This window comes from Hyaena hyaena, unplaced genomic scaffold, assembly GCF_003009895.1.
Source record: "Hyaena hyaena isolate Hyena2069 unplaced genomic scaffold, ASM300989v1 scaffold_1445, whole genome shotgun sequence".
NCBI classification, from domain to species: Eukaryota; Metazoa; Chordata; class Mammalia; order Carnivora; family Hyaenidae; genus Hyaena; species Hyaena hyaena.
In genome coordinates, this window is record NW_024082078.1 from 316707 (window position 1) to 330426 (window position 13720).

Below are 13720 nucleotides of genomic sequence, written 5' to 3' on the forward strand. Positions count from 1 at the left end.
ATACACTCCATTCTTCTAAGATAAAGAATTCTGTTCATGAATCTCAGTCATCTATGGTTGTGCTAATTCTTTCTATTTCAAGGTGTACACATTTTTAATTACTAATGATTACCTGAAGTGTTGAATGGCAAGTACAAAGCAATGAGGATATTACATTTCCATTGCAATCCCTAATGCATCTAATTTCTATAAGCCTGGTATCAATGCTTTCGGAGAAACCTCTGGATATCTGAATGTCCACTGACCTGCATCTACTCCAAAGTTAACTTCCTAATTCACAAGAATGAGATTTTACCTTGATTTATATTCAGTAATTTAAAACCTGAATGATCTAATGTTAGTGGCTCTACACACTTCCAAATCAAAATTGCATTGTAATTGCCTTCTTAATCAGCAGTCTTTGATGCTAGACCTTTAGTTATATATGATCTCAATTGAGTCAATCTTTTTTCTTTTTGTGAAGATTAACACTTTATTTTTTCCAGCTTTGAGATATACTTGAAAAATAACATTGTGTAAGTTTTGCCGTATACTATGACAGATTTTATATACTTTAAATTGTGAAATGATTATCATAAGAAGGTTATGTAACACATCCATTACATCAAAGGTAATATCACATAGTTACCTGTGTGTGCGTGAGTGAGAGAACATTTAAGATCTACTGCCTTAACAAATTTCATTTATATAACCCAGTATAACTATCGTCATCATGCTCTACATTAGATATCCAGAGCTTGTACATCTTAGAACCAACAATTGTTCATTTCCTTTATCTACCTTTAGTCCCTGGTAACCATCAATCTGTTATTTCTATGAGTTCAATTTTTTTAAATTCCATATAGAAGCGAGATTATAGAGTATCTGTCCTTTTCTCCTGATTCATTTCACTTGGCATAATACCCTCAAAGTTCAACCACATTACAAATGGCTGAATTTACTTCTTTTTTATGGTTGAATAATATTCTACTGGGTATATATACATTTTTTATTTATCCATTTATTCATCGATTGACTCAGGTTGTTTACATGTTTGGGCTATTGTGAATGATGCCACTGAACATAAGAATGCTGATATCTCTTCAAGACAGTTATTTCATTTCTTCCAGGTATATACACAAAAGCGGGACTGCTAGATCATATGTTAGTTGTTTTTTAAATTTTTTGAGGTATCTTCATACTGTTTTCCACTGTGGCTCCCCCAAGTTATATCCCCACCAATGGTGCACATGGTTTCCCTTGTCACCGCTTACCAACTACTTATAATCTCTTGTCCTTTTTATAGTAGCCAACCTAACAGGTGTAACATGGTATCTCCTTGTGGTTTGGATTTGCATTTCCCTGATGACTCGTGATGGTTCATGTATTGTTGGTCATTTGTATATCTTCTTTGGGAAAATGCCAATTTATGTTCCTTGTTCTTTTCTATTCATATGATTCATTTTTACTGTTGGGTTGTATAAGTTCCTTATATATTTTTTATATCAATCTCTTATGAGGTGGATGGTTTGCAGGGTTTTTTTGTTTTTGTTTTTGTTTTGTTTTGTTTTGTTTTGTTTTTGTATTCCATAAGTTGTCTTTTCACTTTGTTGTTTGTTTCTTTCGCTATGAAGAAGCTTTCTGGTTTAAGGTAATCCCATTTGTTTATTTTTACTTTTGTTGTTTGTGCTTTTAGTGTCATATGCAAAAAAATATTTGCCAAGACCAATGCCAAGGCTTTTCTTCTCTTTCTTTTGGGGCTTTTATGGTTTCATGACTTACAGTTAACACTAAACTTGAGGGATGCCTGGGTGGCTGAGTCGATTGAGCATTCAACTTCAGCTCAGGTCATGATCTCATGGTTAGTGGGTTTGAGCCCCACATTGGACTTTGCGCTGACAGCATGGAGCTGTGCCTTGAATTCTCTGGCTCCTTCTCTCTCTCTGTCCCTACCCCATTCACACTCTCTCTTTCAAAAGTAAATAAATTTAAAAATTAAGTACTAAAAAAGACTAAACTCTATTTTGAGCATTTTTGTGAGTAGTGTGAGATAAGAATCTAGTTTCATTCTTTTACATATGCATACCCAATTTTTTCCAGCATTATTTGTCGAAAAGATAATCTTAAATCCATTGATTATTCTTGGCTACTTTATCAAAGACTAGATGACCATATATGCATGGATTTATTCTAGGTTCTCAATTCTTGTCCACTGGTTTGTGTGATTGTTTCTGTGCCAATATCATACTGTTTTGATTACTATAATTTTGTAATCTGATTTAAAATCAAGAAGTGTGGTATCCCTAGTTTTGTTCTTTCTAAAATTTTTTTTTTAACTATTTGGGACTTTTGGGATTCCACATGAATTTTAGAATTATTTTTTTCTATATCTGCAAAAAGTATCATTGGAATTTTGATAGTTTTGGCATTAGATCTATAAATTCTTTGGGGTAGTATGAATATTTAATAATATTAATTTTTCCAGGGTTACTTGGGTGGCTCAGGGGGTGAAGCATCCAGCTTTATCTCAGATCATGATCTCATGGTTCATGGGTTCGAGCTCTATGTTAGGATCTGTGCTGATAGCTCAGACCTGGAGCCTGCTAAGGAATCTGTGTCTCCTTCTCTCTGTGCCTCCTATCGCATTCATGCTCTGTCTCAAACACAAATATACATTAAAAATTTTTAAAAATCCTCCCATCTATGAACATGATTATCCTTCCATTTATTTGTGCTTTCGTCAATTTATTTCATATAATATGTTATACTCTTCCGTGTATAAATCTTTCATTCACCTCCTTAACAAATTTACCACACCACCTGAAAATGCTACACAGATTTGACATATTTACATAAGGAATGGAAGATGTAGATAACTTTGTAACCTGCAGGATTGTACAAAGTGCTTCCCTTGGAGCTCATGGTGGCTTCTTGATACAAAGAGAATGGGATATGACACTTGCTAGGGACTTCGATGCCATCTTTGGCAAAGAACCCAGTTGTTAACTAACTTCTAGCATATTGGTATGAGAAGAGTAGAAACAAGTATACACTCTTAGAAGGAATGGAATTATTGAACTTGTGGCCAAACTAAATATAAGATTTCTAGTTGGCTGTTAATGATTTAAGGATCATTGTATATATACAATAGCATTTAATTGTAAGTAACTCAGAAATGGCATTTCAGTCTCTCTGGGTATAGGGTGAGGAATTTAAATTCTTAAAGTTTTGAAGTTCATATTTAAAGTAACCTGAACATTTGTTCAGGATTTGTATGGAACTACAAAAGACCCTGAATAGCCAAAGTAATATTGAAGAATAAAACCAAAACAAGAGGTATCACCATCCCAGGATTTAGCCTCTACTACAAAGCTGTCATCATCAAGACAGTGGGGTATTGGCACAAAAACAGACACATAGACCAATGGAACAGAATTGAGAACTCAGACCTGGACCCAAAGGTATACAGCCAACTAATCTTTGACAAAGCAGGAAAGAATACCCAATAGAAAAAAGACAGCCTCTTTAACAGGTGGTGTTGGGAAAACTGGACAGCAACATGGAAAAAAATGAAACTAGATCAGTTTCTCACACCATACACAAAAATAAACTCAAAATGGATAAAAGCCCTGAACGTGAGACAGGAAACCATCAAAATCCTAGAGGAGAAAGCAGGAAACAACCTTGACCTCCACTGCAGCAACTTCTTACTTGACACATCCCCAAAAGCAAGGGAATCAAGAGCAAAAATAAATGATTGGGACCACATCAAGATTAAAAGCTTCTGCATGGCAAAGGAAACAATCCACAAAACTAATAGGCAACTAACGGAATGGGAAAAGATAGTTGCAAATGACATATCAGATAAAGGGTTGATATCCAGAATCTATAAGGAACTCACCAAACTCCACATCCAAAAAACAAACAACCCAGTGAAGAAATGGGCAGAAGATATGAACAGACACTTCTCCGAAGAGGACATCCAGATGGCCAATAGACACATGAAACAATGCTCAGCATCCCTACTCATCAGGGAAATACAAATCAAAACCACACTGAGATACCACCTCACGCCAGTCAGAGTGGCTAAAATGAGCAAATCAGAGAACTCTAGATGCTGGCAAGGATGTGGAGAAACGGGCACCCTCCTCCACTGTTGGTGGGAATGTAAACTGGTGCAGCCCCTCTGGAAAACAGTGTGGAGGTTCCTCAGGAAATTAACAATAGAACTCCCCTATGACCCAGCAATAGCCTGCCAGGAATTTACCCAAGGGATACAGAAATGCTGAGGCATAGGAGCACATGTACCCCAATGTTCATAGCAGCACTCTCCACAATAGCTAAAACATGGAAAGAGCCTAAGTGCCCATCAATGGATGAATGGACAAGAAGATGGGGTTTATCTATACAATGGAATACTACATGGCAATGAGAAACAATGAAATCTGGCCATGTGTAGCAACATGGATGGACCTTGAGGGTGTTATGCTGAGCTAAATAAGTCATGCAGAGAATGAAAAACATCATATGTTTGCACGTATAGGAGGATTAGGAGGAACTTAACTGAGGACCAGGGGGGAGGAGGAGGGGGGAAATGGTGGGGGAAGGGAGAGAGGCAAACCATGAGAGACTCTTGAATGCTGAGAACAAACTGAGGACTGATGGGTGTGGGGGGGGGAGGGGGAGATGGGCATGGAGGGGGGCACTTATGGGGATGAGCACTGGGTGTTATATGGTACCAACTTGACAATAAACTATTTGAAAAAAAAAAGAAAGAACAAGAAGCTGCTTCCTAGTTCGTGTTGGGAAGGGATGGTTAGCAAGGTAGTCTCTCAGCATTTTACGAATCTATGTGAATTTCCAGGCATTTTGGTAGCAGGTTGCAAAAGGCAGACTTAGTTCCCAAAGAAAGTAGTAAAACTTTGATTCAACGTATCATTTGTCTCCTTGAGTTTCATTTCTGGTTTATACCACACTACATGTCCCACCACCACCACCATGGGAGGGGACAGGGCATGTGCAGTGTAGGAAAAAAAAAAAAAAAAGTAACCTGAACAAGTGTTAGAAACTAGAGAGTGACTAATGCTAAGACAACTTTCTCAATAGCTGACGCCTTCTCACTGCTTATTATATTTTCTCATCACTACAAACTCTTTGTGGAAGGGGATAGTATCTTATACTATTTTGTTTGTATTTGACCTCACATCATCTGCAGTTTCTTGTCTTTTTAAATTTGTATCTTCAACTTTGTGTCCAGTGTAAGCAAAAAGGGCCACCTTGTGTATTGTAACATTGTCTAGCAATATCCCTATGTGTTTTTCAGCAATTCACAGTAAGTATAGCCATATACATACAAAGGAGAGGGTGCAATCTTTACTGACAGACAGACTTATTCTTACCTTTAAGGATGACATTTGAAAACAGAATTTCTGGGAACATTCCATACAGCTTATTTAAACAAACTAACAATAAAGTAAAAAAAAAAGAACTACTCAACCTTTACTTTATGGAAAACAACTTTATATCTTTGAATACATGCATGGAATAAAAGGCTGCAAAAATGTTGCTTAATGTCAGCACTACATTGGTGACCATTACTGGGTACTTTACTTCTTACTGTCTTGTTTTCTTATTGAAGTATTGTTTCAGAGAAAATAAAAAGGAACTGAGTTTTCAAATACTGCTTGGATTAATAGTAATAATGATAAAAATGATAATAATAACTATGACATTTTAAAAAATGTTTAATATCAGTAGGTACTCTAAGATATTTATGTATAATATCACTTAATTTTAGAATTATAATGTATCGCTTTTAAGACAGGAATATTTTCTTGACCTATATGATTAAAAAATCTATACAGTAGAAACTAATAGTAGCAACCATATACATTTTTATTATTATACATTTGTATCCCCATAGTAATATAGTCATTATGTACTATTTTCAAAGTTGCATTTTAAAAGTTATTTTTCTTCAGGGGCTTTTGGGTGGCTCAGTCAGTTAAGTGTCTGACTCTTGATTTAGGCTCAGGTCATGATCTCACAGTTTGTGAGATCAAGCCCCACGTCGTGATGGGGGCTGCTTGGGATTCTTTCTCTTTATCTCTCTCTGCCCTTCTCCTGTCCTCTCTCTCTCAAAATAAATAAACTTAAAAACTTATTTTCTTCAGTGTCCCTTAACCTAAGTAAGTAATAAAATAAATACTTTGACTATGTCTGGAAACAAAATAGATTTGTCTTTTTTCCCAAGGATTTTCAGAAATTCTTCTGAGTTTCCCATAGAGTAAGTTAAATTTCCTTTTTCTTAAAGGCAAAGGTTTATGAGAGCAGATGTTTAATGTTCTGAGGTTTTTTTATCAATTGATCACCAGATTAAGGGTTCCCTATATTTAAATAATAATTATTGTTAATATTTTAGTGATATTAAGAATTAACTTCTATCAGTCACTTTGTTTGACATGAACTCGTTAATTTTCCATAAACTGTGTGTGTTAGGTACAATTAATGACTGTCTCCATTTCACAGATAGAAACATAAGACTCATTAAAGCTAAATACCTTGCTTCAAGTATCAGAGCAGAGCTAGTGGGTAGATAATGTGAATACTTTCCCTTCAGAAGATGTGTACGTTATTGAGATGCAGAACTGGTATGGGGGCATGAGGTGAGAATATATTTGAATGTGAACTAATAATGCTCTGATGTTCCTATGCCATCTGCTGCCAAAAGAAAAAAATGGAACGAGAAGTTAGGAGATGTTTCAGTAATTCATTTCTATATCAGGGCACACAGGCACTCACTCATTTTGTTTCACAAAATTCATTTAAAAAGAGCTTATAATTTTCAGGGCACCGGGGTGGCTCAGTCTGTTGAGTATCTGACTCTTGATTTTGACTCAGGTCATGATCTCAAGGTTGTGGGACTGATGTCAAGCCCCTCAATGAGCCCCACATCAGGCTCCACACGGAGTGTGGAAACTGCTTAAGATTCTATCCCTTTCCCTTTACCACTCGCACTTGCTCTCTCTCTCTCTCTCTCTCAACAACAATAAAAGAAGGAGCTTATGATTTTCATCTTACAAGGAAATCATCATTGTGGTATAATAAATAGGACTGGTTTTGAATAGCACTTAGTCAATTTAGCTCTTGTCTGAAGGTGAAATACTATCATTGTTATGACTATGGGTATATTTTATTGAGATTATAAGAATAGTCTAGAAATAGCTATTATTTTCAAATGTCCATGAATAGACAGCTTTCATTGTCCACTTTGTCACTAAACTTAAAACAGGGCATTGTTTTCTATTTTAAATTTAAATATATCTGGTTTTGTTTAAACCTCAAAAATATTGTGGCAGACCTACTATTTTAACAGATATTTAATTGGGTCATTTCCTATTTGAATAATGAATAGTTATTTTTTAAATACTGAAACACTATTATGTATTGTTTAAAAAAATTAAACTCATAGTAATGTGTTTCTTAAGGAAGAAAATAGAGTCTTCAGCTAACTAGAAGTGCACAAGACCAAGGGAAAGAAGTCACCAGACTGTGTGCCTTATTTTACCCTCTCTGAGCTCTATACAGGAATTTCTATGCTTCTTTTACATTATCAGAACGAGCAGAAAAGATTTTTAAATAGCCTGTCTCCAGCTGTCTCCTTTTTGGGTCCCTGGATGATTTCTCTATGTGAAATGTCTTTCATCTTTATTCAGGTGAAAGGTTTACTTACAGGTTTTCTACAAATGAAACCAACTAAAATCTCCTAAGCTCCAGAATAAAGCTTAGAATCTTTTTGAAGGAGGCTGGCTCATCACAGCTGCTCAGCTGCAGAGTGCGCACTGAGGCACGGCCACCCACCATGCAGACAAGGGGCAGGCGCCAATTAAAAGGAAGCCAAGCAGGTAGGACCCACGTGGGCAATGAAGCATCTCTCTTTATTTGCCAAATAGATACAACCTGGCCAACGAAAGCACTTTATGTTGAACTATGATGCTTCTTTACAGGTTATCAGGGGATATGGGGCCCTAGCTAAACACACGTGATCAACTTTGCCTTTGGTATTCTGATTCTACCCTTTCTGAGCTGGCATATACCTCTTTTCTCATAAGACTTCTTCCAGTTTACCAACACACTCATCATTTTTCCCCTTCTTTCTCATTACAACCTGTTATCAGTAAAAAAAAAAAAAAAGTACATATTCATCCATTCACTTCAGGGTGAAAATTATGCTTAAGGCTTATTGTCCTTCATAATAATTTGTCATTTTGTGTGACACAATATCTAAGGCCAAGGTTAGGCATATTTAATGATGGACTATCTGATAACAGGAACAAAGTTGAGAAGAATATTTTGGAAGTGTAAATTCCCCAACATTTAAGAATTATTCATTTATTATATATATAAATCATATACATACACAGACATAATGCTAAGTAGTCCTGGGTATGCACGTGTGTAAATGCACACATGTATGTGTGTGGTAACGATGGTAGTAGTGGTATGTGAGGTGAGCTTTTGACAACTCATTTCAGTAAAAACTATTTTAATATTCTAATGAGAAAGTAATACGCGGTGTCTCCTTTAGTCCCACTTTCTTTTTCTATTAATTTTCACTAACTTTCGTCCCTCAAAGTATGACAGTATAGACATCCTAAACGACCTTCTCACTGAAGCACCTACAATTGCTCAATAAAATATTTTGAAAATATTTTAAAGTGTGAGCTGATTTGCCAAGAAAATAAGAGATTCTAAGAAACTAAAAACAAAGAAAGCAGGAAATGTGGGACTTGAGCAGGAAGGAAGCGAGTTCTGAAGGGCTTTGCCCTGAGGGTATCTGTCAAATGCTTGAACAGCAATTACGTGGGGTCGGATAATTGAGAGGACTCACAATATCCCACAGAGTATACTCACGTAAGGTAAAATATACCGTACAGCAGGAGAAAGAAAAACAAAAGCAAAACATCAGACAGACCTAAGACGTAAATACTCAACTTCCAGAGTGCTTTCTTGGTGCACAACTCACACTTTGTCTTCAGAGTGTTAATCACCACATGGGCAACAAGGCCAGGGTGGGTGATACCTAGGTCTCAGGGATACTTCTGCCTCATTAATGTAGGAAGGACTTTAATGCTCCTCTGTTAATGTAGCCAAAACTAGTCTGCATTACTATGCTTAGTATAGCAGAAACCACGAGAAACAAAACAGAAACCAGGAGCAAACCATCAGTCTGTTCGCTTTCCATAAACAGGGCCCACAAATGGATGTGAGTTTCCTCCTGATCCATCTCATGTCCTTGCATAGGATTTACACTAACCATGAGTTAGAACAATTTATTCATTTTGACCAAAGATCACACCAAGTTTCCAAGCACCACTGGAAGCAAGGATGAATTTACAACACATTCACTGAGATTAATTCTATACCTGCACAAATTACAAGTGTTGAGTGCCCTATGGGATTCAAGGGACAGAAAAGTTAACGTCTTGAACTAACTTGGTGGGGGGATCTGATAGGAAACACTATGCATCGTGTTGGGATCCAAATGTTACATTCTCTTTGCAAGGATGAAATAAAAATACATCTGACATACAGAAAGAAATAGTAAGAACATCTCTGTCTCAACCTCAGTGTTTGGAAGGCCAAGGGAAGTCTTTGCTAAGGATTCCTAATTTTAGGACCTTCATTTGAATTTATAGTCTAAACTAGGTGAAACAAAAATTCATTTCTGGAGGAACAAAAATAATTTTTATAGGGGCGCCTGGGTGGCTTAGTCGGTTAAGAGTCCGACTTTCACTTAGGCATGATCTTGTGGTTTGTGGGTTCGAGCCCCGCGTCGGGCTCTGTGCTGACTGCCAGCTCAGAGCCTGGAGACTATTTCAGAGTCTGTGTCTCCCTCTCTCTCTGACCCTCCCCTGCTCACGCTGTCTCTCTCTCTTTCCTAGAAATAAATAAAAATTAAAAAAATAATTTTTATATAAGAACCAGTCTTTAGTACAATAATCAAAATATAGATTCCACAGTCCCATAAGTTCTAAAATAACAAAGCACACAAGACAACAAAGAGCAATGTATGTTAGCCATCAGGAACAATATGCAACAAATACACAAATACTTGAGATATTGCAATTTCTCAGATATACTATATGAAGTAAATATGGTTATCTTGTTTAAAGAAACAAAATATAGTCATCAAAGATAAAATATGAGAAAGGAACATAATGCCACAAAAATTGTCCATATGAGTTTAAAGATTACAGAGTCCATGTCTAGAGGCAAAAAGGAGAAAAAAGAAATCAAAGGACCTGGGAGAGTGCAAACACTCAGCACATCTACTCGAAATTTCAGAAGAAAAGAGCAAGATGACAGGGAGTCTTTGCTTAGAAGGAAAACTACAAACCATTCCAGAATTGATGAGAAAATGTCTAATACTTGGACATCCCAATCGTCTGAGAGTAGAATAAATAAAAGCACATGGCCCTGGGGCACCTGGGTTGCTCAGTCAGTTAAGTGTCCAACTTGGGCTCAGGTCATGATCTCACATTCAGGAGTTAAAGACCTGCATCAGGGGCTCTGCTGTCAGTATAAAGCCTGCTTTGGTTCCTCTGTCTCCCTCTCTGTCTGCCCCTACCCTATGCATGTACACTCTCTCTCAAAAATAAAGTGTTTTAAAAAGGAAATGATCCTTATGAAGATTTAGAGAGCCAAAATCTATAGACATTTGTTATTTAATAAGAACATTTTATATATATACCTTTTAGATTTTTTAAATGTTTTATTTATTTATGAGAGAGACAGAGAGAAAGAGAGAGAGAGAGAGAGCGAGGAGGGGAGGGTCAGAGAGAGAGGGAGGCACAGAATCTGAAACAAGCTCCAGGCTCTGAGCTAGCTGTCAGCACAGAGCCTGACTCCGGGCTCGAACCCACGAACCGTGAGATCATGACCTGAGCCAAAGCTGGACACTTAACCGACTGAGCCACCCAGGCACCCCCAAAACATTTTATATTAATGTATAAATATATAAGTATAGAATGTATAGAATATATATATATAATATAGAATTAAATTGTACACCTGAAATTACTATAATACTTTATGTTAATTTACTTCAATCAAAAAAACTTGATAACAAACATACAGGTTATATACACATTGGGATTCTGCGGTAAGGACTGTCATATAAATGCAGTATTTTGTTAGTCTCAGCTCTGACCATTTGCATTGCTCTTTATTTGTAGAATCTTTGCTTCTTATAGTTCTTAGCAACTATCACTTATAAACAAAAAACAATATTTGGAGTTTGCTGAAGTAAAAGTATTTCCATTTCTTCCTTATCAATATTTTACTTCTCTGTAGCAGGGTCAAAGACTTTTATTCTCACAGAGCTGCGAAGAGACGATATATTTCTTTAAAATCACCCAGAAGTGGAAATGACTTGTCATATATCATTTACTCAGAGCAGATTTTATTTGCAGAGGAAAGCAAGATTTCCCTAAATGCCTCAAAGGAGGTTAGATAGAGACCAAAGCCAGTTAAGGGGTGAGGGTGGGGATGGGCTGGAAGAGGAAGGAAGAGATATAAAATGGAAACAATTTTGCCCAGGAGACAAACTCCTTTCAAATGTTGGCCTGCGGATTACTAGATCTTCAATCTTTAAAGCATGATAGCTACTAAGCCTCAAAGCTAAGCATGCTAGGTTCTTAAGAATGAAGCCTGCTGTACTATCCTAATATAATCTTTGTATTGGTCAAATGATAGAGATAGTATCCATGCCTTGGCTCAAAAAGAAGTAATCTTTCCCATCAGTGCTTTTTTTCCTAGCAGGTAGCGTCACTGTATCAAATAAGTACCAGGAATATAAATGATTAGTTTTGCATATCGCAGACTGTGAACACCCTTGGCTTGTCAAATCTACAATACTGCCCAGAATACTGTCACCACTTATTAATTTACCTTTCAAAAAGACAAAGATACCGTATATACTAAACACACAGCTAAAGTGACAGAGTCCTTTTCGCAACTCAAATAAATATATCACTGTCATTTAGCAATCCTGTGTGTTCAGTTGAATTTTTTTTTAGCACTACTAGGAAGTTAAAGGAGGGTGAAAATAGAGCGACAGCTCATTGACTCCCCTTGCATACATCTATACCACTTTAATCTTGCACATAAAAGGTCAAGCATAAAATTATTTGCTTGGAGCAGCTGTCCTCGGAGTTTTGAATTAACATAGATGGAGAGTACCACAAGGAAAAAAAGTTAATTTTACCTTAATTGGATTAAGCCTGGTCTCATCCATACTGAGAGGATGAGGTTACAAAGACTGGAAACTGCTAGGTTGACAGAAAGGGATTAATTCATGGGCTAGCGTCAGGTTGTTGACTAATAACATATTGATCGTAGCTATAAGATATGCATAGTGCCTGTCAGGAAGAGAGACACTTTGGAATTGAAGATCGCTAGCCTATCTGACATGATCAAAGTTAGATTAATATTATTAAGGAGTTGCAAGTGAACTGCATATTGCCTTAGCAACCACAGAAATTTTCGACACGTGTCTGGAACAGACTGACTGTCATAAACAGTAGCGGAACTTGTCAGTTGGAGGGAAGTGCCTGATTTGTGTTGCTGCTTCCCCCCTCCACCCCCGCCCTTTCTTCTCTTTAATGTGTTCCAGCAGACATATTGAACTACCACGGTTTAATCCCAGTGAAGCCTGCAGGTGGTATTGTCCTTGCATTGAGGAGTTATTAAATTCTTAAGGTCACCATAAAAAAGGTTCCATTAAATTGAGTTAATAAAAACATTGGGCAAAGGTTTGCAAAGAGCACAGATGTCAAAGCTTTGGGAATTGGAATGTCTCTTATAATATCAGGCTAAAAGAATAATTTAAATCACACCATAGTATAAAGAAGATAAAAACTCTGTATTCTTCAATAAACGCGAAGTTTCTGCACCTACTACACATGTGTATAAGTGAATACTTACATAAGACACTCATTTCTTTGGACGTTTTATTTTTTTTTTTATTTTCCCTTTTATTTATTTCTTTAGTTGAGGCCAACTTTGTTTAAAAACCGAGACACCTAGAGAATAGCACCTGATAGTAAAAACTCAGTAAGTTGCTAGGAATTTTTGCATGTGTGAAAACGGACTTCTTAAGGGAAAAAATATATTTTAAAAAAGCATGACACTTGATTTAGGATGGCTCTGGTACTCGCTTGAATGGAGTATGTGAATGTGAATTAGAAAACAGTCTTTAGCACTTAGTTTGAATGATGCTGCTACTGAGATTCTTCATTATACAGCCTATACACAAAACTGCTTTAATGGCATAAAACATATGGAAGTATGATTTTTCCCCCATGCATCCTATTTGCATTTACACTGGTATTGTAAATGTTTACAATAGCCTGCTTCCTCTTGCATTACCTGTGGAAGGGGAAACAGGTTAGATTAGCACCATAGTATTCTGATAAACATTCTATGAACCGAGGGTATCACTACTCAGTCTGTTCGATTATTAACTTTTAATATTCTAAATTTCCAGAGAAAATTAAAAGAAGCCTCTTGTGGAAAGCATGTGACTTTTTAGGATGAATTTACCTACCTCTTTTTAATGACCCACTCTAAAAGTGAATGCTATTTATTTTCCTTTTTTTTCAAAGCTTATTTTTATTTATTTTGAGAGAGAGAAGGGTGGGAGAGCAGAGAGAGATGGAGACAGAATCTCTCTCTGTTG